At 39.0% G+C, this 25427-nt stretch overlaps 1 protein-coding gene across 6 annotated transcripts in view; it reads right to left on the minus strand.

Annotated features, from left to right (window-relative positions):
* The window catches only part of dlgap2a (discs, large (Drosophila) homolog-associated protein 2a), a 961527-nt gene that overhangs the window by 485560 nt on the left and 450540 nt on the right, over positions 1-25427 (minus strand). Inside the window, exon 2 of one of the 6 annotated variants that reach the window (XM_072560962.1) lies at positions 21758-21854. The exons of the other annotated variants lie outside the window; for them this stretch is intronic. The gene's annotated coding sequence lies outside the window, so the exon portion shown is untranslated. The remainder of the gene's footprint in view (positions 1-21757; positions 21855-25427) is intronic. 6 annotated transcript variants of the gene reach the window in all.

Below are 25427 nucleotides of genomic sequence, written 5' to 3' on the forward strand. Positions count from 1 at the left end.
TTGGGTGTAAGCAAGTTATTAGCCTTTGACACACAGTCCAGAACCCTGCAGTGCAGTATTCACAAGTAAGCATTAGAGTTCATAGAAAAGATATTCAGGCTTTTCATGACTGTTATTTATAAAAAAGATAAAAGATTAAGTGATAGTTCATCAATAAATGTTTCAATATAACTTCAAGTAACACTAGCTGATATACCGATTAATACTAATAGCATTTTTATCAAATATGTTACATCTGGACTGGTATAATCTCTTATAATTTTCATATTTTCCACTGCTGTATATTCATGATAACCCACACAATCATGAGAGGGAGGAGTTGCAGCTTCCCAGAGTGTTCAGTGCTGGTTGACATGGACACCTTCAAGTCGCATGGTAAACTCTGCTGCTCTCAAAGCCCTCTCTGCTACTTGGCATCATCAGCTGTGTACAGCTATATTACAATATCCAAGAGTATCATCTGACACACTCTTCCTCCCACCTGTATTATGCTGAATCAAGAATCATTGGAATCACTACTCTAAATCATTATTTACTAGGATCTCAAGACTCCCATTCGCTCTCAATTTTCCCATACAGAATGCAGGATTTTTAAAGCCGAAGTTTATAGAAGTTAGTTGCTACTTGATTTTAAGTCTCCTTTTTTTGAACCCATGTCACACAATATAATATTTATTAACCCGCGTGGCACATTTGGTGCTGATTCAATTTATTAATCACTAGTTCACTAATGACTATTTTTCAGGATTGAATTATGCACATAACTGGCTGGAAATTTCGCAGAAACATCTGTTGACATTTACCTCACCCCATACATATTGTACTATTGTCTGTCTCACATCCAAAAATACCAGTTCACATACAATGGCAGATATTTAATAAAGATAGCTATATTACTCAAACTTAATGAAGTTCATTTATCAGGATTGCCCTCTTTTTTGAAGGAGAAAATGCAGCATAGAAACAGGCACAAATTTCTTGAGAGAGAGAACTGATGGTGGTCTAACCTGAGGGTCACCATGCCTCAGGTGAGCGGGGAGGTTAAAAAGGCAAGTCCATCATGGTAACCTCAGCTGGTGCGCAAATTGAACCCACACTGTTGGCTTCATGGGTTCAATGAAGGACATTTTTTTCAACCTCTCCCATACTCCCATAGTGTGGTGACCTCAGGTTGAAGTATAAAACAGCAGCCCTGTTGTCCACCAGGACTATGGCAATTTTACCTACATATTACAATAAACCAGAATATAACTATAGTTATAATAGTCTTCTGTTAGTTTCTTCAATAGCATATTATCCAGACCTAATTTCTTACAATAATATTTATGTTATCCTTCATATTATATCAGATAAAATATGCCACAAGAAGCAAAGGCCAGTCAGTTAATACCTGAAATAATTAATTGATATCATAAAATAAGATCTGCTTATCAGCATACATTGGATGTTTTCTGGGCGAGCTAACTGGTGTCTTATCCAATTCTATAATCTCAACTATAATTCCTTGTTTTGTTTTGTTAACTCTGTTTCTTTCTCTGCAGATGCTGCCAGAATGGCTGAGTTTCTCTAGCATTCTCAGTGTTTGTATCAACCTAGTTCCACATGTATCCACCAACATGTGTATACTGATTGAGTGGTTGCTCCTTGTGTTAACAAGGAGCGTGTAGTCAAAGTAGTAATGTTATACTTACTGTCAAAATGAGCCTCATATTACAACAGTCAACCATGTATCTTTATTGCATTGTAGCTAGCTAATAAGCACTAACTAATACATTTTTACAATTCACAGAATTGAACTTATCTTTTCCCATACATGTTGGTTGGGCACTTCATCACACTTGGTATCAGAAGCTCGATAAATACAAATATTAAATGGTAATAGTCTGGCAATCAACATTATAAAAATATCTAGTGCATTTCCCTTTGTTAACAGTGCTTCTGCATCCTTGAAGTCATTTTTGTTGCTTAACAAACTTCATAGCAACCATAAAATAGACTCCACAGAGCTGAAAATCCATCCCAAACAACTGCAACCAGGAGCAAAGTAGATATCCTCATCTAAAGAGGTGAAATTGGCTTTGTTTTTCAAATATCTCCCAAGTGCTTGTTATATAGAAACAAAGGGACATGCTCCTTCAAACTTGCTCAGTTCAACAACAGTCCACATTAAAATGAAATCAAAAATGCTGAAAAAACAATATAACATTTTTAACACAATTCAGAGCATACATTAAGCTCTTATACAATTACCTCATGAGTAATTAAAAAAGGAATATTTCAGAGATCATACAAGCTGAAGCCTACCTTAATATGTCAAGCAATGTAAAAGATGACTACCAATAGTCATATCAATAACGAATGAGACAGAATGTAGCATTTCTCAGTGATCTAAAACATTGATAGTCCTTGATGCCTTAGGGCACTTGTAATTTAAAGGAATGTGCAGCCTTTAAATAAAGCACAAAAATGCTAATATTTTACCAACCTTACCCAGTCTATTTGATAATCCAACCATGATGTGCAAACAATGTCATTACTTAGGTCACAATTAGAAAGCCATGTCCACTTTCAGGTAGCCTTTTGTTTCCGAATTATGACAAAGCAATGGAGAGTGAAGAAAATATTATGAATGAGAAAATTTAGGTTAAGGAAGAAAGACTAGGGCAACTGGATTTCCTTTTATTCGGATGAAAAAGGATAGATGATAAGTTTAAAAGATCTGCGAAAATTACGGGAGATATTGATAAGGTAAATAAAGAAAAATAGTCTCTACCAGCTAATGACAGAAGAAAACTAAGTTACATTCTGAAGAATGAAAGAAGAATTTTGTTTTTTTATACAAAGCTTTGAAATACATTATTTGAAATTAGTGGCCGGATATTTTTTAAAGGTGATTAAAGGAACATTGATAAATATTTCAAGTAGAAAACATTAAAAAGGTTAAGAATTTTAAAAAGACAATGGATTTAGATGTTTAGCTCTTTTAGAAAACCAGAACAAATGAAATGAGTCAAAAGGCCTCATTTTCTGATGTGAAATAATACCTGACTCTCCAGTGGTTTGATACTATACTCTTGATAAGTTACTGCCTTATCAATCCTGAAAGCTGCTCAGCAAAAAGCTAATGGTATTTTTTCAAAGACAATTACTTTCAAGCAAACAGAAGTAAGTAAAATATAAAAGAGTAAATGAAGATTAAAGATACTTATTAATAACAAGATATCTTCTCTAAAGCTCCTTCAGTACTCATTCTTCAGATCACTGTTAAGATAGAATAAAGATCCAACTGAAAAATACCATTTCAGATCATCTTCAGGTAAAGGCACTTCATATAAAACGACGTCTGAGTCAGATTGAATTCAGACATAAAATCTGTAAATTGTATTCAGCATATACATTACACCTCTTAAACTGATGTAGAGAAAGAATAAAGAGTGGAGTAAATCACTCTTAATTTCTGACCACAGACTATACACTGGGACTTTTCGATTAGCCAATTGAGTGGAATTAATGTTCATAATGATCATAAATTAGCATTTCTTTGAGAGATACAATGGCCCAAATTACATCATTAAGATGCAAAGCAAACAGCACCTACATTCAGTTCTTGTTCTGAAATCTTCTTTACTGAGTTCTGTTTACCAGCAAAGTATATTCCAAGTATACAGTGATGGTTAAATTGTCTACTGACCAAATGTGCTACTAGTATAGCATTGAATTTGAGAAGGTCCCAGATAGGATTCTGTACCTAGTTAAGTTGGGTACCATTAGTGATTACAGCCACCTACCTACTGTTGACCAAATCACAGAGGGAGGAAGTAATTGGGATTTCTCAATACTATCCTTGACATATACATGTACAGAAATTGAAAATGCACAAAATGCATAACTGGATGTTTGCAAAATTGAATAGCAAGTGGTTCTATCCCACAGACTCAGTGATGAGGAATGACCAAGAGATGATTCATGGAACCAGAAGTCAGGGAGAAGGAACAGGAAAGTTTGAAATGCAGAGGCTACAATTGCATAGGTTTGTTTTTTCAGTACATTTCTCCACTTACATTCCAAATGAAACAAACTCAGTTGTACAATAAAGCATTTGCTTCACCAATACTCTAATAATAACCGCTGGGCATATACATATGAAGATGCGTCATATTGATGTCAAATCGCATAGGATTGACATCTGATAGAAGAATACACTAGCAAAGCCTTGATCTACTATGCTTATGTTTTTTTTATATAGGCAGTAAACATTAACAGTTTGCACTGGCCTTGTGTTCAATCCTGGTGTGTCTCAAGTTCCTAACAATACTCCACCAGTCACTTATGTAGGGTGAATATTACAAGGCAAGTACTTTCAGGAATGTCTGTTGTAAGCTTGCTAAGGTTTCACAAGGTGAATTACACTGATTTAAATTCAACAGATCCTGCTTTCATTTGGTACTTCATTTTCCTTACAGTTTCTCTCTTGTTTCAACTTCTTGCATTCCAGAAAATTGATTGCTGGTCCTCTCAATGTAGTTTCCACTAATCAAGTGTGAATGGCTGGGAGAAATTCACCAAAATCTTAAAAGCTGTCTTATCTAACTGCAGTGATTACTGGGATATAAATTAATTGCATCCAAATGGGGCAGCACACTGATTCAGTGGTTAGCACTGCTGCCTCACAGTGCCATGGCATTGGATTGGATTCCAGCCTTGGTCAAACATCTGTGTGTACTTTCCAAATACTCTGCGCTCGAATGGGTTTCTGCCAGGTGCTCAGGTTTCCTCGCATTGTCCAAAGATGTGCAGGATAGGTGGATTGGCCATGATAAATTCCCCTGTAATGTCCAGGGATGTGCAGGCTAGGTGAATTAGTCATGATAAATGTGGAGTTACGAGGATGGGGTGGGAGACTAGGACGCTTGGGATGCTCTTCGGAGGATCGGTGCAGACAGAGTCATAGAGATGTGCAGCATGGAAACAGACCCTTCGGTCCAACCCATCCATGCCGACCAGATATCCCAACCCAATCTAGTCCCACCTACCAGCACCCGGCCCATATCCCTCCAAACCCTTCCTATTCATATACCCATCCAAATGCCTCTTAAATGTTGCAATTGTACCAGCCTCCACCACATCCTCTGGAAGCTCATTCCAATATGATGAGTCAAATGGCCTCATTTAGCACAGCAGGGATTCTATAAGTCATTGATCAAATTATACAATGCAAGATGAAAAAATGAATAAATTAAGATAATCGGAAACTCTAGCAAAAACCGAGGTTGGACGGATTGGTTGGATTATGTTTTTCTTCATAGGCTATCCAACAAAAGCATTCACACATCAACAAAAGAAACAATCATTACTACTTCATTCTTTTGTCACACTTGATTTCAGTTGAGAGTTGATTAACTTGAAAAAAATTGAGGGGAGATTGGTGCAGAGGAGCAACGAGCCATGGAAAAGCAACAGATGCATTAGGAAAAGATTAAAATTGTGTACAGTACAAGATAATCACATTCATTCTACTTTTTTGAATGGTGATTTAAGAACTTCTTAATGATAATTTATTTTTAATCTAGTGATCCAAATGCTGAAACAGAATGTTTTGTTTGCAGCAGATAGATAGCTGGGTTTTCTTTTAATCCACAATTAACACTTAATTCCAAGAAAAACTTTCGAATATTCTTTATTACCTTCAAATCCTTTTCTTGTAGCAATTCATGTCATTGAGAGCATTACAAACTTGTTGAATGTACAGATATGACAAAATCTATTCATTATCGAATAAGTAGTTATTTCATGATCATACAATTTTATATACATAATATAGTTTGCACAATGCAAGTAGATTAATTATGAAAGCAAATTATTGTTCTTACAACACTTATTAACAATGAGACGGACTTTGCACAATTATGACCACCCTCTGAGATATTGGTGTTGATGATCAGGGAGAAGCATACATTCTTGGAGACAAGGATACCCAGGGCAGAAGTTTGGAAGCCTGCTGGAGAAAAGACCAGGAAGACAACAGATTTGAATTCCCTACCATTAACTGGTATGCTAACTTGCTGCATGTTCCCACCTCCAGACCATTTTCTTTTCATTGAACCCATTTTTCTTATCAACCTGCTCAGCGATGTTGTTATCTGAAGCAGGTTGGACTTGAACGCTGGCCTCTTGGTCCAAGGAAGGGAAGTAAAGGAATGCCATGCGTCGACTCAGAATCAAACCCAGAATTCCCACATGGCAGGTGACAATTCTAACACTGAACCACCAACGCAACCACCGCTTCAGGCCAGCTTTATATATGGGCTGGAGCAACCTGCAGGTGATCAGCTGGTGGTTAATTGAAACTATTAAGGAGCGTATTAAGATCCGTTTTGCATGCTCCTTGTTATTTTCCAGTGGATTGTCAACACTGTTATTTTGTTCCAGAAAAACCCAACTGCTTCACTAATGTGTTTTCAGAAAGGGCTGCCCAAGAGTTTAGCTGTTTGGGATGTAATTGATTTTTAACCTTTGAAGTCAAACTATCAAGCCATTCAATTGTAAAACAACATAACTTCATTTTCTAGGTCAGGTCAGGTGTGTGATGCAATACTCAGCACTAGCCAGGACTCGTGCAACAGCAATACCTTGCCCAGAATAAAATATCCACGTGATTAATATCCCATCATCATATTCAATGTCTATTTATTTAATTATATTGTGACTGCAACATGTCCAAGCCAGAGCAGCATCAATTTCCTTTAACTAGTGCCTTTAACATTGAAAAACAACATTTCAAGACATTTCACAATACTGATTACCAACTAAGTGTTAACCCTGCACTGTGAGGATTGGAAATTTTGGGCAGAAACTTCCCAGCATTATCCAACATGTTTTTATACGCAACGATGCCTTCCTTCAGTGATGTGAAGCTAGGAGCTCCAAGTGTTAGCACTCATGAAGTCATTACAATCATTACAATCTCTCACTGTCTCTGTGACATAATTGATGCTGTATTTACTGGAATAAGGTACAATGTCAAAATACCATGCAGAGGCAACACATGGCCCTCCTTGTTAGAATGCTTTATGTCCCACTATCTGGAGGAGTATGTTAAGTTGTTACTTGTAAGTCTTTTAAAATTCACTCACGTGATATGGTAGTCACTGGCTGGGCCAGTATTTATTGAACATCTCAAGTTGTGGTAAGCTGTAGTCATGTGCTAGGAGTAGACCTACAATGCTGTTAGGGAGGGAGTTCCGGATATTAACTCAGAGATAATGAAGTTAATATATTTCCAAGTTTGGATGGCGAGTAGTTGGAAGACAAGTTGCAGATGGTGGTGTTCCCATGTATCTGCTGCCCTTGTTCTTTGAGATGGGAGTGATCATGGATATGGTAGACACTGTCTAAGGAGCCTTGGTGAATTTCTGCAGTGTATCTTGTACATGGTATACAATGCTGCTACTGAATAACAGAGGTGAAGGCAATGGACATTTGTGGATGCAGTGCCAATTAAGCAAGCTGCTTTGACCTGGATGGTATCAAGCTTCTCAAGTATTGGAGCTGCACTCATCCAAACAAGTAGCGTGTATTCTAACACACTTCTTACCTGTGCCTTTTAGATGATGAACAGGGCTTGGAGAGTCAGGAGGTGAGTTATTCACTGCAGAATTCTTAGTCTCTGACCAGCTCTTGAAGTCATTGTATTTATATGGCTAGTTTGGTTCAGCTTCTGGTCAATAGTAATCCCAGGATGTTGATAGTAGGGGATTGAGTGATGGTAACAAAAACACATAAGAACTTGGAACAAGAGTGGGAAATTCTGCCCCTTGAGATTGCCAGGCCATTTGACTGATCTGATTTCAGCCTCAACTCACTTTACTGTTAGTTCCCAATGACCATTTAACCCATTACTAGCTAAAAATTGATTATCTCCTCCTTCAATCTATTGAGTGTCCTAGCATCCACCACACTCTGGGATAGGGAATTCAATCGATTCACAACCCTTTGAGAGAAGTAATTCCGCCTTAGCTCTATTTTAAATCTGACACCTCTTGGCCTAAAACTATGACTGCTGTTCTATATTGCCCACAAAGGAAAACATTTATTTTGTCAGTCCCCTTTCGCGTCTTGTACACTGCAATTAGTTCGCCTCTCATTTTTCTTAACTTTATCAAGTAGAACTACTCAATCTCTCCTCCACCTCTGGAATTAATCTAATTAACCTCTGTCATAATGCCACTGAATGCAAAGTGGCAGAGTGTAAATACAATGTTGCCTATTATTCGACAAGGGCCATAGTGGAGCACGCAATAGGCCTCCTGAAGAAGAGGTTCTGCTGCTTGGATCAGTAAGGGGATGGCTTGGAAAATGAGGCAGCCTGAGCACATCTGGCTCACCTTGTCCATCAGAGCAATGTTCTTGGATCCTAATTTTTTACTACTTTTAGTGAACACTAGAAATGCTATGTTTTCTAAATGCTTATTGACCATAAATGCAGAGAGTTAGCTACTTATTAGATTTTCACAACTAAAGGTAGGGTGGCTTACACGTATGACTGGTAGCCTTTACTTCCCTCGTCCAGGAGAAATTTGGCTTGTGCAGAAATCTGCTGAAGCTCATTCCTTCCCTTCTCGGTTTTTGAAGGTGATCCCCAGGAAAGGCAAATGATGTTGAATGAGACATAGATCCACATGCACCTCTACAGAAGTATCATGGGATGATATTTTGCATCTTAGCATTTATTCCATTCATCATGCTTTTGAAATTGGACAGGCTTTTCTCTCTATAAGGGATATGGTGGATGAATAGCTGCAGAATTTAATGGTGATCATTAATGGAAATTTATTGACCTGTTAATGTTCTGAAATCTGTTTGAAAGCGCAGTGGAAGCAAGTTTAACAATAAGTTTGAAAAAGAGAATTAAATACAATCTTGAAGGGGGAAAATGCACAGAAGGGGAGTGGAACTAATTGAATATATTTCTTCCAGTGAGCCAGCACAGGTACAATGAGCTGAATGGTAATACAATAAATTATGATGTAATTGACAGGATACTTAGTATGTGCAACTAGTTCAGAGTAGTATAGGCAAAGCTGTGACAATGCTGAACTATGTAAACATTATTTACGAAGCATTGAATACAATAAGCAAGCTCTACAGTCTCTGGTCAAATTCTGCACTGAGTAATATATTTGCTTTTGTTGTCAAGAAGACAAGAGTAAAGTATTGGAGGCAGTGCTGAGAAGACTGAATGACCGCTTCACAGAGCACCTATATTCTGACTGCAAAAAAGACTCTGAGTTTCCAGCTGCCTGTCACTTCAACATATCACCTTGTTCCCTGTCCAACATCTCTGTCTCAGGCTTGCTGCAGTTCTACAGTGAAGCTCAGTGCAAGTTGGAAGAACAGCACCGCACTTTCCACTTGGGATCTCTATAGCCTTCTGGTGTCAATATCGAATTCAATATTTTAGAACTTGAAGCTCCTTCGCCCATATGCTCACTCCAACCCCCACACTCCAGGCCTTATTATGAAATGGTCTGCTATTACACACACCCCATTGTTAGCCAATAAGAGCCCCCCATTTGTAGCTATTCATTCTCCAAGGCTATCCAATTGTTCTCTTTCTTTGAGCTCTATGTCCACCTATAGTTTATGTCCACCTTCTTACCCCCTCTCCCTAGCACTAGCTATGATCAGTTCTGAAGAAGATCACTGGAAATGAAATGTTAACTTTGATTTCTCTCCATAGATGTTGCTAGACTTACTGAGCTTTTCCAGCAATTTCTGTTTGGGTAGGGAATTCCATGAATTTGAACTGGCAATAATGAAGGAACAGCAGAATAATTTTAAGTCATGATGATGTAAGACTTGGATGAGAATTTTGAAGCGATCATGTTGCAGTAGATTTGGTGAATTGATACAATGCAGACTGTAGTTTCTGACTTCTTGCATATCTATAATATTAATCTCTGTGCCAGTAGTAGCTCTGCCTTTAGTTGATTGGGCTGTAAGGTATGAAATTCCATCCAGAACTTATTTGCTTCAGTATCTTTTTCCTTTATGATCCTTTGTAGAATAGTCCTTTCTGAACAAAGTTTTTAAGCTGCATTTTACCAGAACTCAGCTAAGTATCATTTTGGTGAGCTTCATAGGTTTCTCTATGTGTGGTCTAGAGAGGTTTCTTGCATTATCGTCCAAAACTCACCCTATATTCATGCACCGCACCCCTGTGGTGCCCCACGCATCATACCTGCCCGAGGTGAATGTCCTTGCTGATTCCAGGTATCCCATGATCATGCAACTGGTGCCATCCTTGAACTCCAGCCATATACCCAGTTAAGTTTTGGCAGTCTGTGGTTGCCCTTCTTCATTCACATGGTCAGACAGCAGCTATAAATTAACAGACCTCAAGTACAGGGTAATATGGTTGTCAATTCCTTACACATTCCTGATGACAGGTTTATGCCCAAAACATCAACTCTCCTGCTCCTCAGATGCCGTCTGGCCTGCTGGGCTTTTCCAGCGTCTCACTTCTCGACTCCAACTTCCTTGCACATACAACTGTACATCCCTACACTTAGCATTGTTTAATCACCAATTCACACAGCCCACCTGTCCTTAGCCATGCCTCATTTCCAACCCTGACCATGTCACTGCTACTTTTTCACCACCACTCTCCCAACTCATCAGGCTCCATCACATCCCCTCGTTCCCTGCTCCAGTTGTCCATAGCATGAAGAATTATGCAGCGTACTGTTGAGGCTGAGAAATGCTTTCAAATGCTTATATTGATGACTGTCCGTCCTACATGCAAAATTCACACTCTCTTACACTAAATTTCCCTTGGTCCACATCTGTTGAGCAACTGCAAGTTTGACTTTTAGCCAGCTTAGTTTTCATCTGATGGTTGCCATGGACAGGGAGTTGAGAATGGGCAACATACTTTATTTAAAGCAGATTTCAAAACACAGGGAAGGAAGAGAGCGACTATGTTTGCAGGGTGTGTTTTTTCCTTGAGCCGATACAGTAATACAGGAATGAATGGGTGGAATGGTAATACCCATTCCTTTCTCCTTGACTGGGTCTAAGAGTTTATTTGGCAACTGTATTACAGGATGGGCAGAGTGCTACTGAGATTAATTGAATTCAATGGTGAGCAGGCTGCTGATTTTGGCACATGGCTATTTTCCATATTATGGGAATGAGCTCAGGAATGGGTTGAAATATGGTGCGCAAGGCACCCAGCTTATTTTACACTTCCCCACAAGCAAAATACTCCCAGTAGAATCAAGTTACATCCAGCCCCCTGTCTGTGTTTTAACAGTGGGTCCATGTGTTTATTGGATCTCTTGAAACTTGCCAGTGAAAGCAAAGACAGTACACAATGGTAATGAAGTGGCCTGAAGTATACTGTAAAGCTGAAGTATCATGATAGGGAACAACCACTATCGAGTCTTATCAAGAGGAAGGTCTTGTCTTAATAATGTATAGTTACGTGACAGCAGAAAGTACAACTTACAATAGCTAGATGAACATTATGTAGACTATTAGAAGATCTGTGAATATAGATCTTCACTCCACTAGATCCTAAGGTGTTCTGTTGTACCCACACCCAAGCCTGTATGATGTCACCAAATTGGATGGAGTTTAATGCAGTCTTCAACATTAACCTATTTAGAACCATTGCCTTATACAATAGATAACAGTTCCCACCTTTTCTTCCTATTCACCTGTTCATAAAAGTACATTCCCCATGTTCCTCATTTCCCTCCCTAATTTTGAACTATGTTCTATGCCAGATACACCTGACTTACTTCACTCCAAAGTTCATTAGGCCATTGTTCCCACTGCTGACCTCATAGTGCTGCCAGCGAATTCATCTTCCTTCTCATTCAGGGGTAGAAATCTGACTCTACAGCACTTCAGCCTGCCAGTTTGTTATGGCTGAGATGCAGTCTTCTTTCTGCTGCTCATTTTCCATCCAATGCCTGGATGTATGATCAAATTCACTGGTTTTAATGTCCCCCACCCTTACCCCACATTAAATTTTGCCCTCTATGCAAGTATTACTTACCAACAAATTAATGATATTTTCCAAAGACAAATGAAGAGGATTGATGCTACTTATCCTCAAGACATTTCTTTGACCTTTGTATTAATTTTTAACAAGCAGTTGTATTACACTTCTTGATGAAACAGCTTAATTGTGGCATAGATTTTGCCATCCACATCATGCATTAAACATTTGAGGAAAAAATCAAGTTGGAATATAGTGGAAATAATTTGATTAGATTTTCTCCCCCTACAAGGATTGGGAGATGATGATGAATGTGACCACACTAAAGACTTTCACTTAAGTAGGTCAATCAGTTTGGAATATTAACAGCACTTTATGCTACAGTAATAAAATGCTAATCCCGGAAGACTTTTGTGTGTCATATTATCTGAATCCATTTGGGGCAGTTACCTATCACAGCACTAAAAGAAATGAAAACATTAAGTTCATATTTTCAGTCCTTTGCAAATATTTTTAGGTTTTGTACAATTCATACACATACATTGAGTGCAACTGAAAATTTTAAAATACTTTCACTTGCAGTTAATAAATCAAGGTGCTACAACAGAAAAACTCAGTGCAAGGAAAACACAGCAAACAAGAAGAACATTGGCTTACACTTGAGGGTTTGTTTATCTTTTTCACAAGACACAAGCTGAAATATGAAAAAGTAAATGGCTTTCCATTAAAACTAAAAGTGACATGCTAGACATTGTAGAACAGTTTATGCGTGGTCCAAGATCAGTTTATACTAACTTCGATACTGATGCTGAGGATAAACCATGCTGTCTGATGAATTTTGACATTTACTGATCCATTCTTCCATTGGTATAAACTTGAAGGCAAATAAAAATATTGTTCACATAAATGTCAAGCCTCACATTTTGATACTTCTGGTGGAATTTCAAAGACTTGGTTCTCAGGTTCCTCAGCAATGGCTGAGGTGATAGGAATGTTGAGTGAAACTCTGGCAAAAATAAATCTGCAAAACAGTGTTACTAAGACTTGACTTTAGCAGGAGTTCCATGGCTGTCCAAAAGAGAGTTTTACTTGTACTGAATCTATTGTTTCCGAGCTGAGAGTAATTATAGTTCCTACTCCCCTTAATTTCAAGTCCTACTTGGAACAGCAGCAAATAACAGATCTGTCAGTAGAAACTAGTTATGGATCAAAAGACCATTGCCTAATTTCATGCCTTGTTATTGAACAATAACTGAATAATCAAATACTTCTTGTTCTACTACAGTACTGCAAATCTAATGTCAAAATATTGCAGGAATTGCTTAGAGATGAATAGTGTCTTCAACATATTAGACAGCTGTTTGCACCGGTGGCATTTTTCATTAAATGTGATTAGTTGAAGCAATTCATCAGAAATTAATTACACATTCTTTTGTCCAGTAAATGTATATACTATTTCTGCTGTTATCTTTCTCTCTGTGAAATATATGATGTGCCAAGATTCTTCCTGTCTAATCATGAAGCATTTTACTTGTAGTACAAGAAAATCTAATTTATGTCAATGCCCTGGCAAAACTGTGTCAGAAGCATAAATGGACTGAAATTATCCAGCTGAAATTATCATGAAGCTTTAAACGCCACCTTCCCTGATTCTCTTTGCAGAAAAAAGTGAGCTGGTGGTCAGTCATGGATTTCACAGAATCACAAAATTGTTACAGCACAGGAGGAAGACATTCAGTCCATTGTGCCTGCACCAGCTCTTTAAATGAGCATCATTACCTCAGTGTCAATGTCCTGCGTTCTTCCCCATAGCCTTGCGAACTATTTATATTTAGTGCCCTCTTGAATGCCTCAATTGAACCTGCCTCCACCACACTTAGTACATTCCATACACTAAATACTCGCTGTGTGATTTAATGAAAATCTTGAGAACATGCATTGTCTCCTCCATCCGCATGAGATTGGAAACTGCAATTGGTAATTTGCTATGTCACTGTTTTTGGGAAGAATAAACATTTTGTTCCTCATAATCATAATGTGTCCAACTGCTTTCTACTAAATTGCCTCAATTTTACTAGCTTTGGTTCTTCATCATGTTTGATTAATTAGTATCTCGGTGCTGGCCCTTCAGAATCTTTGATTCTCTTTAAGTCTTGATTTACTTAGCTAATATTTACTTCTTGCTGTCTATTTTGTCTCTGCATATTTCTTCAGCTGTTTAATCCTGCAGGGTGACAACCTAAGGGCAACTTTATCACATTGTTATTAACAGATGACATTAACTGTCACTGCATGCTGTGAATGTGAATTTGGTTAAAGCATTCAAAAGAATAAATGTATAGATACATGATTTCACTTAGGGAGATATAAGCAGGTAATTGCAAAAGGAGGGAGATGCCAATGGTTTTTGCAGAACAGGAACAAAAATGATGGGGAAATTGGTTGGGTTTGTTTTTCTAGTTCATTATATTTTCTGCCTCTACCTAATTTCAACAGGAAGTGGATTAGCGATATTAACTTGCACTGATCAAATCTTTGGTTGTGCTTTATTTAATTTTCATTTTTATTACAATCATACATATGTCATAATATCTGTAGAAAGGAAGATGTAACATTTATATCCAATTACTTTTGCATACACACATCAGAAAATATAAAAAGCTCAGCCCCAAAATTTAATCTGGAAATAATTCTGGATGTCCTCTCATTTCCGATGGAACTCAGTGGGGAGTCCTTCTACAGCTGATGTTGTGATGATGTAACTAGCTTGCAGCAACCATCTTTGAGTCAGCAAATATGCTGGATCTCTCTCAACAGTAACACTATTTCAGAGAATAGTCGTCTTGAAAAAGCGCAATTTATGAAGAAGTTCAAATTTAGGATTAGACTACAAGATCAGAGAATAACAGAAGCCTTATGTAACGAAAAGAGGCATTTGACCCATTGTGCCTGCACTGACTCTTTCTTTTCATTCACTTATGGGATCTGTGTGTTGCCAGCATTTGCTTAACCCTAGTTGCCCTTGAGAAGGTGGTGTTGAGCTGCCTTCTTGAACTACTGCAGTCAATGTAGGTTGACCCAAAATGCCAGTATGTAGGGAATTCCAGGATTTTGACCCGGTGACTGGCTTAGAAGGGAACGTGCAAGTGGTTGTGTGTTTGGAAGGTGCTATCTAAGGATCTGCGAGGAATTCCTGCAGTCCAAGTTGTAGATAATACACATTGCTTCTAGTGAGTGTAGGTAGTGGAGGGATTGGATGCTTGTGAATGTGGTACCAATCAAGAAGGCTGCTTTGTCTTGAATGATATCAAGCTTCTGAGTTGTGCCTTTAGATGATGGCGTCTTTGGGAATCTGGAGGTGAGTTACTCACTGCAGTATTCCTAGTCTCTAATCTGCTCTTGTAGACAGTATGTGTGCGTAGTAAGTCCAGTTGAGCTTATGGCCAATGGTAACACCCAGGATATTCACAGTGGAGGATTCAGTGATGGTAACACCAGTGAATATCAAGGGGCAGTGGTTAGATTGTGTCTTATTGGAGATAGTCATTCCCTGGCATTTGTATGATGCAAAGATTGATTGTCATTTGTCAGCTTAAGCATGGATATTGTCCAGAATCTGTTACGTTTGAACATGGAATGCTTCAGTATCTAAGGAGTCATGAATTATTCCCACTTCTGATCATATGATGGAGGGAAAGTCATTGATGAAATATTTGAAGATGGGCCAGGACACCATCCTGAGGAACTCTTGTAGACAGGTCCTGGAGCTGAGATGACTGACCTACAATAACCATAACCATCTCCATATGAGCCAGATATGACTCAAACCAGCAGAGAATCTGCCCTCTGGTGCCTGTTTATTCCAGCTTTACTTGGGTTCCTTGATGCCACATTCAGTCGAAAACAGTCTTGATATCAAGGGCTGTCACTCTCACCTCACCTCTGGAACTCAGCTCTTTTGACATGTTTGCGCCAAGGCTGTAATGAGGTCAGGAACTGAGTGACCCTGGCAGACCCAATCCAAAATGGGCATCAGTGAGCAGATTATTGCTGAGTAGGTGATGCTTGATAGCACTCTTGATCATACCTTCCATCACTTTACAATGATTGAGAGTAAACTGATGGGGCAGTTGGATTTGTCCTGCTTCTTGTGGACATGACATACCTGGACAATTTTCCACATTGTCGGGCAGATTCCAGTATAACAACACTGCAACACTGATAAAGTTTGGCTAGGGGTAGGGAAAGTTCTGGAGTACAAGTCTCTAGCACTATCGGAATGTTGTCAGGGCCCATAGTCTTTGCAGTATCCAGTGCCTCCAGATTAAAAGCATGTGGAGTGAATTGAATTGGCTGAAGCCTTATATATGTAATGTTGGGACCAATGTAGGATGCCAAGATGGTTGATTCACTCTGTACCTCTGGCTGATTTTTCTGGGAATGCTTCAGCTTTATCTTTTGCATTGATGTATTGGGCTCTTCTGTCATTTAGGATGGAAGTATTTTAGATTAGATTAGATTCCCTACAATGTGGAAACAGGCCCTTTGGCCCAACAAGCCCACATCGACCCTCCGAAGAGTAGTCCACCCCCCCCCCCCACCCCCGACTAATGCACCGAACAACTATGGTCAATTTAGCATGGCCAATTCACCTGACCTGCACACCTTTGGAATGTGGGAGGAAACCGGAGTACCTGGAGGAAACCCACGCAGACAAAAGGAGAATGTGCAAACTCCACACAGACAGTCGCTCCAGACTGGAATCGAACACGGGACCCTGGCACTGTGAGGCAGCAGTGTTAACCACTGAGCCACCGTGCTGTGTGAAGCCTCTTCCTCTTCCAGTGAGTTGATTAATCGTCCAGCAGCATTCACAACGGAATGTGGCAGGACTGCAGAGTCTAGATCTGATCCATCAGTGTTGGATTGCTTATCTTTGTCCATCACTTGCTGCTTATGCTGTTTGCCATGCAAGTGGTCCTGTTTGGTAGCTTCACCAGGTTGACACCTCATTTTCATGTATCCTGGTGCTGCTCCTGGCATGGCCTCCTGCACTCTCCAATGAACCATTGTTGATTTCTTAGCGTGATGGTCATGGTTGAGTGGGGGATATGCTAGGCCATGAAGTAGTAGATTATGCTGCAGTACAATTCTGCTGTGGTTGGAAGCTCACAGCACTTCATGGATGCCCAATCTTGAGTAGATAGATCTGTTTGAAGTCTGTTCACACAACATGATGGGGGATATTCTCAATGTGAAGGTGGGATTTTATCTCCACAAGGAATGTCAGTGCTCACTCTTAGCAATATTGTCATGGACAGACACATCTGTAATCAGCAGATTCGTAAGGATGACATCAAGTATGTTTTTCCCTTGTTGGCTCACTCACCACTTGCTTCATACCCAGGCTAGCAGGTATTTCCTTTAGGACCTTGCCAATTTGATCAGAAGTGCTGTTGCTGAGTCATGCTTGGTGGTGATCATTGAAATCCCCCAACATATTTTGCACCCTTGCCACCTTCAGTGCTTCCTCCAAATGTTATTCAACATAGAGCAATACTGATTCATCAGCTGAGGAAGGACAAGTATGTGTTAATCAGCTGGAGGTTTCCTTGTCCATGTTTATCCTGAAGCCATGAGACTTCATAGGGCCTAGAGTCAACGTTGAGGACTCCCAGTGCAACTCCCTCCCAAATGTATACAGCTGTGTCACTACTTCTGGGAACACTGACAGGACTGGACATATCCAGGGATGGTGACAATTGTGTCTGGGATAATGTCTGTAAGGATTGATTCCATGAATATGACTATGACAGGCTGTATTTGACGAGCCGTGAGACAGTTCCCCCCAGTTTTGGCACTAGACCCTAGAGTTTAGTAAGGGGGAATTTGTAGGATGAACTGGACTGTTTCTGCCATTGTCTTTTCCAGTGCCTAGGTCAATGCTAGGTGGTCATCCAGTTTTATTTCTTTGCTGAGACTTTGATTCATACAACTGAGTGGCTTACTCAACCATTTCAGACGGCATTTGAGAGTCAACTATATTATTGTGGGTATGGAGTCACAGGGAGACCAGAACAAATGAGGATGGAAGAATTTCTTCCCTGAAGGAAATTAGTGAGCCAGATGGGAGTTTTTTCCAACAATTGATATTGATTTAATTATCATCACTGGACTTTTAATTCCAGATTTTTAAAAATTGAAATTCCACCATCTGTCATGATGGGTTTCAAACCAAGGTCTCCAGAACGTTAACTGTGTTTCTGGATTAATAGTCTAGTGATCATACTACTAGGCCATTGCCTCCTATTCAAAAGAAAATGATTACTTAGTGCCAATCTCCTGCTTTTTCCCCACACCTTTGTACATTATTTTTCTACAAATGATCATCTAATACATTTTTGAAAGGCTCAATTGAACCTGCCTTCTCCAAACTTTCAGGCATGCACCCCCTACCCTAACTAATCGCTGAGTGAAAAAATATTTTCTCACATCACTCTTGCTTCTTTTGCAAATCACTTTTAAATCTATGCCTTTTCATTCTTGCTCCTTTTATGAGTGGGAATAGTTTCTTCTTGTCAACTGTTCAGACCCCTCATTATTTTGAAAACCTCTATCAGATCTCCTGCCAGCCTTCTTCTCTCCAAGGATAGTTCCAACTTTTTCATAATTTATGTTATTCGACCATGAGAGTTTATGATAACTATTCGCATCCTTGGAATCATTCTTATAATTTACTCCTGCACTTTCTCCAATTTACTCACATTAATCCTACACTGTGGTGCCTAGAACTATACAGATTACAAATTAAGCCTCATTATTAGCTCCATCATACACTCAGTTGCACAAAACAATGAATAGTCAAGCTATCCGGACCAAGAAAGTTCCAGTTTCAATTCTGCTCTGCCCTGATATAACTTTGGTCATCCAGAATGATGATATGATAGCAGCATGGGCTAGGCTTGCTTCCTGATTACAGAATTACTGCTAAAAAACATCTGTCAGTGAATTTTTGATGACAGCATTTGCATAAGGCTGAAACAACTAATTTCAAAATTAGCCTATATTAAACTCCATACAATATACTCATGTCATATATTCTTGGGTAGAGAAAAGAGGACTCTAGCTTGCAATCCCAACAGGGACATATGTATGATCACTGTCCCCTGACAGTCTTAAGTAGTGTGTTCAAACAGTCAATGTAACTTGTGCCGATTGCTACTATGCAGTAAACTACATTTTGCTTCTTCTCATTAAAATTCATGAGTGGTTCATACCCTACCACTTTTACCCAAAGCTAAATAAGAATCAAAAGGCTCTTATGGCAAACTGGTAATGTCCCTACCACTGAGCTAGAAGGCCTGGGTTAAGGAATCACCTGCTCCATAGGTGTGTAATGGTAAATCCTCTCAAAAGGAGGATTGGTATCAAAATTCTGCTCCAGCCATTAGCTGGTAAGTTGTTGGCTCTGAACAACATACAGCAAGATTAAGGATAAGACTGTGAAGCCCACATAGTTAGGGTTCACATCAACATGAGTTATTTTGGAAAACAGACTCTGCTGGAACTGTACTATAGGAAAGAGAAACAAGCTTCTGAACCAGGAGAGAGATAAAGAAATTATAATAAAAGCCTATTAGAAATTTAACAATCTTGTCTTGTATTCATAACACCTTTTAATAAACTCTAACTCCATCAACACATTATTAGGAATACAGTTCCTAGGTGGCAGTTTCCTTCCTTTGTAACTATATCCTTATAAATTAGAATACATCAGCTTGATCAAAGAGAGATTTGAAAAGGTCTTGAAAAAGAATATAGTGAGAGATTTTGGGAGTGAATTTTAGAGCTTAGGGCTTAGATGGCACAGGAATGAATTACATAGCTGAAGAAGTGTCAGGTAGAGAAAAAGGTAAAGTTGGATGGATGCATAACTCCCAAAAGACAGTGGGACTGCAGAATCAGTGGCAGAGCGTAATATTTGCTACAATTGAAATACTGTCTCCAGAGGAATGCTGGAAAGTATCTCTTGAGTTTGGATTCCAAGAGACATATTTCCAGAGCACATCCAAGAATCTCTAGCTCAACCCATTCTGACACCACACTGCACACAGCCAATGTATATACATTATGGATTCAATTCAAATAAAAGTTACCGTTGGCTTATGAATGTAATTGTGCATCAGCTAGGAGGTACTCTGAAACTGGTGCAGGTTTCACAGAAATCATGATATCCAAAAACATATAGTCTCAATAATACTAAACACATTTCTTCAGAGGCATGATATTTTCCAAGTAATCAGCTGGAACAAGGTTTTGATGTGATGTACACAGATTTTTCTGTCTAGTAAATGGTTCGGTTTCTTGTTCAGTTGACGCAATGAACATCGCAGATACAAAAATGTATTCACTGAACAGAAGGGAGAGAAAAGTAGCACATATTTAGATTTATTGATGTGCCACATGTTGACAATTTATTACTGGCTTATTGAGAAGAAAGAAAACAGCCTTTATGAAGTAGTATTTGTCGTAAAAATGGTCAACATTGCTATTCCTCACTTTGGCCTGAATTTTCCCAAGCTGGAGTGACCAGGCATCCCCTGAAATAATAATAGGTATGTCTCAATTCCAGGATTCGATTTTCAGAAGCACCTTGTAAGAATGTGGGGGTGGGTTGTGAACCTGCGCCTGACTCTCCAGACACCCAGGCAGCTCCACTTTGGGGAGAGGGATGACTTAGTCCCTTGTAATTTTCAAAGATGCAATATAGTGTTTCAAAGAGTCATAGTTCATGACACTTCAGAGGTGGTTTAACCATCGTCTGCATGAGGAAATATTTTGACCTCATGCTCCCCATGCCCTTACATCCATGTGCCATGATCGCTCATGTAAGGCTATAACCCACCATCCTCTTCCCCCACTGATCATAATCCTCTCATGCTATGTTAAGGTACTCGCAGGCCAATTCAACTACTATGTTCTGCAATAGTAGCAATGAAATCTATAGTAACAATAGAATGTATTAAAGTTTTAAAAACAGCAATTTATACATAACTTGCTATATTCTTTAGAAAATAAAATTTATTTTTTACAAAAAAGTAAAATTGCCATAGTCTTACTGGACCTTAGGCTTGCTCTCTCATTAGAAAGAGATGACTAGTGATGGTTTAATGTAAGGGTTACCATGCCACAGGTGAATAAAGAGATTGACAATCATTTATGGTAACCTCAGCTAGTACAGGAATTGAACCCATGCTATTGGTATCACTGCAACATAACTCAGCTGACCAACCAACTGAGCCAAACTAATCCCCTTCCTTTTATTAAAGTTTCAATTACAAAAACTACAAACATATGAAACCTACAAGAACACAACAAATACCTCTTTATTTTGTGTTAATAAACATTACACAATTGACACAACAGATCAGAGAACCAGACCTGTCAATAAAAGCAATATCTTCACTGATGCTCAATTCTTCAACAGTGCAATGTATATTTCTAGGCTCTGATCCAAGTCTCATTGTGAGGCCATAGCTTGGCATGGGAGCATATATGCATCTCTGGGGGTGAATGGAAGAGCACAAGCAGACATGGATGGGTCTTTGAGAGCATAAGAGATATAGGCTGTACAGGTATGGTAGGATTTGAGGGCTGAGGGCTCGAGGGCATCGCAATTTTTATTATAGCTGAGGTTAAGGTCCACGTCACTGAGCCAAGCCTTTTAAATAGGCCACAGCACCTACTGACCACTGTGGTTGCCTCCACTTCTTTTACAGGTCCAACTGCAGCCCACATCCAGTCCACAACAATGAAGATTGCATCTCCGGAGCCACTTTCTCCTGAACTGGGTACACAAAATTGGAAATTACCCCAGTTTTCACAACCTACCCCGATGATGAAAATCTAGTCTTCATGATCATAAACCAGAAATATTTAATTAATTTCTTCGAGAAATAAAGGACAAGTCGCATCAGTTGCTCTCTGTAGTAATGGCTAATGTTATAATATATGATAGCAAGAATTATTTCTCTATTAATAAAATAAAACAAAGGTCAGACCGTATTACAGTTTTACATTAACAAGGCAAGACACAAATTAAAAAGTGTGAAAAGCTGGAAAGGCACCATCTAATAGAGAAGAGAAGGTCGGCATTTTAGATGTGACTTTTCATCAGAACTTTGCCATCAGGACATGTATATAAACACAAACCTATCTTTTCCTTGACTTGCTCTGCTTCCAGAGTTTCGAGATTTTATGTCTCATGTAGGAATTGTAATTCCTTCTTTCATTTTTGCCTGAAAGTTAAAAACTGTTTTAAAGACATGCAGAGAATTAGCAGGAAATTCTTAACTGAGACAGCCATCCTCTGATATCTTTCAATGACAGTATCCTTTCATGGGCAAAAGACACTACATAAGGCACTTTTGCCTTCCATACATGGGGTAGTAATCAGGCAAAGCAGATCACCCACCTGTTATAGAACTAGTCTGTCTTGGATTTCACAGAATATGCATGGATTACTGCTCATGAAGTGTAAGTTAAAATTTACCCTAGGAGTGAAGATTTCTTTCATGTATAGAACTTGCTGGGGCTGGAAGTATGAACGTATTCTTTAAAAATGCACCCATGATTGGATAAAGCCTAATGCACAGAGCAAGCATTTATAATAATTTCAATCATACTATTTTAGTGCTTGGAGCCTGTTAGCTCAGTGGGCTGGATGGCTAATGTGTGATTCAAAATAATGGCAATAATGCAGCTTTGATTTTCATCTGACTGAGGTAGACTAGGGTTCTGCCCACTTACCTCAGCACTGACAAACATTGCCAACAAGACAACTCAAAATGAAATAGCAACAGATGATAAGGCAAGGACCTATCTTCAGTCAGAGAACAAATGACGCAGCATCTTAATGATTATTAAAGCTGTGATCTGCACTATGATAATTTACCAAATGAGAAAGTCTCTCTATTTCTAACCCTATTTGCCATTGCAATGTGCTTTTGATATAGCAAATGATCTTAAAGAGATACTTGGATAAACGGATGATCATTGAATGCATAGGCGAATTTGGAATAAGAATTCGGAAAAATGTTTAAAAACAAACATTGTTAAAATGTAATCTCTGAAAAAACATTTGAAAGTATGTACTTTCAGTACATTGAATTCCAGATTGTAGGTTCATGATGTTTGAAGACTGAGGCTTTGGCATGAATGATGAAACGGAGGTAAACCAGAACACAAAAATTTCTTTATCATAAGCTGGTAGAGTGCTCACTGTGAGCTCAGATAAATGATTAGGGTAAGTTAACAATGTTTAAGGAGCAAGGTTATGGAGTGCACAACAAATCCAAAGCATATTTGTTTTCAATATGCCACAATTTTCACTGCTTTATTTTTGTTATAGCACATCTGCATTTATAGGGAGTCAGTGGCAGAATGGTAATGCCACTAGATTAGTAATACAGAAATGCAGGCTAAATGTTCTGGGGACTAAATCCCACCACATCAGGATAATGGTGCAATTTGAATTCAATAAAAAAGAATCTGAATTAAAAGCTAACTTAATGATGATTATGTAATCACTGCCAATTGTCCCAAAACCCTATGTGAATTTGCATGTCCTCACCTGCTCTGACCTAGATGTGATTCCAGACCCACAGCAGGTTGGGTGACTCTCAGATTCCCTTTGGGCAATTAAGGGTAGATAATAAATTATGGCCTAGCCAACATCCCATGCATAGCTAAAAAATCAGGTTCCTTCACAGATTATATTTCTAGATATTACATATTAGCTTATTTTTTCCCATCATGAACTGCCCTCTTAAATCCTGTCTTCTGTCGCCTACAAGGTTACATTCAACAATTGTAAGGAGTTCATAGGGTTCATTTCACAAAGATTCATATTATTCATTCAGTGGCTTCTACTTCTTCTCCTATTTCCCTGCATAGACAAGTTTCCAAACATCTCCACAGATTGCCCATGTCCAAGGTCCAAATCTGTATCTTTATTATCATCTCTTCCATTTCCTTTTTTCAGGAGACCCCTTTATTTCTATCTTGACCCCCATTCCCATAAAAATGTTAAGCACTGAATTTCACTTCATAGCTCTCACATTAGCAGACAGTTGGTCTGCTTCCCCTTTCAAGACTTCATCCTGTTATACTCTTTTTTTTAAATGGACAGCCTACTTAAGCAGCCATGGTGTATTCAAACAAAATTTGACACAGAGCCACATGAAAGGTAACTGAATAGATGACCAAAAGCTTGATCAAAGAGATACTGTTTAAGAAGGGGAGAGGAAGAGAGAAAAAGAGAGAGAGAGAGAGAGAGAGATGAAGGATTCCTGGTGGTGACAAGGAATTGTAGAGCTTAGGTGTTTGGTAATTGATCACACAGCCAACAACAGAGTGAGAAAATACCAGAAATGTGAATCAAACCAGATTTGGAGAAATGCAGAGATCTTAGACAGTTGTAGGTCTGAAGAAGCTTGTAAAAATAAGAAGGGGTAAAGCAATGGGGGGATTTCAAAATAAGGATCAGAACTCTAAAATTAAGGTTTTGTTGAATCGGAAGTCAATGAAGATCAGTGAGCACAGGGATGATGAGTGCTTGAGAGTTTGTATGAATTCATATATGGTCAATGGAGCTTTGGATGAGGCTATAATCATGAATGGCCAGATGAAAAGCTAGTTAGGAGAGTTGGATATAGGTTTCATTAGATGAGCTAAGGTAGGGGTTGAGAGAGATAGCATGAGAGAGCTGGATGTCAAGGCTGTTGGTCAGAGAAAGAATATGGGATCAGAAATTAGCACAGGAATAAAAGGACACTGTGGTGTGAAGAGTTTGGTTTGGCCTCAGTCAGTGTTCAAGAAGGATGCAGAATCAATGTGCGTGAGGCAGATTACATTGGTCCATCTCACCTGCTCTCCAGTCTTTGATGTGATTGATCACACCATTCTCCTGCAGTAATTTTCTTCACTTGTACAACTTAGTGGGCTGCTCTTGCCTAGTTCCATTCTTGCTCATCTATTCACAATCAAGCTATCTCCTGAATTAATATCTTCTCAGCTTCACTACCTCCAAAGTCCCGGGGCGAAATGGCGGTGTTGTGGGGTGGTCTCCCAGTGGCTGCTTTTTCTTCTTTCTCATTTGTGTGCTGCCCCTGAAAAATATCATCCCAGGACATAGGAGCAGCTCCCTAGCACCTGTCTTGCACACTTCACTGTATGTGATTAAAAATTTCTAAAAAGGTAGAGCAGGAAAATAAGGATCTGAAGCTTGTAATTAGGGAAGCAGCAGAACATGATTGGATATCAGACATTGTAGTGAGTGGACCTCAGAAAGTGATAGGACATTGGTATGAAATTCTGGATGAATTGGATCTATGCTAAGTGCAGCTGGGGAAGGTAGCAT

This window comes from Chiloscyllium punctatum, chromosome 3, assembly GCF_047496795.1.
Source record: "Chiloscyllium punctatum isolate Juve2018m chromosome 3, sChiPun1.3, whole genome shotgun sequence".
NCBI classification, from domain to species: Eukaryota; Metazoa; Chordata; class Chondrichthyes; order Orectolobiformes; family Hemiscylliidae; genus Chiloscyllium; species Chiloscyllium punctatum.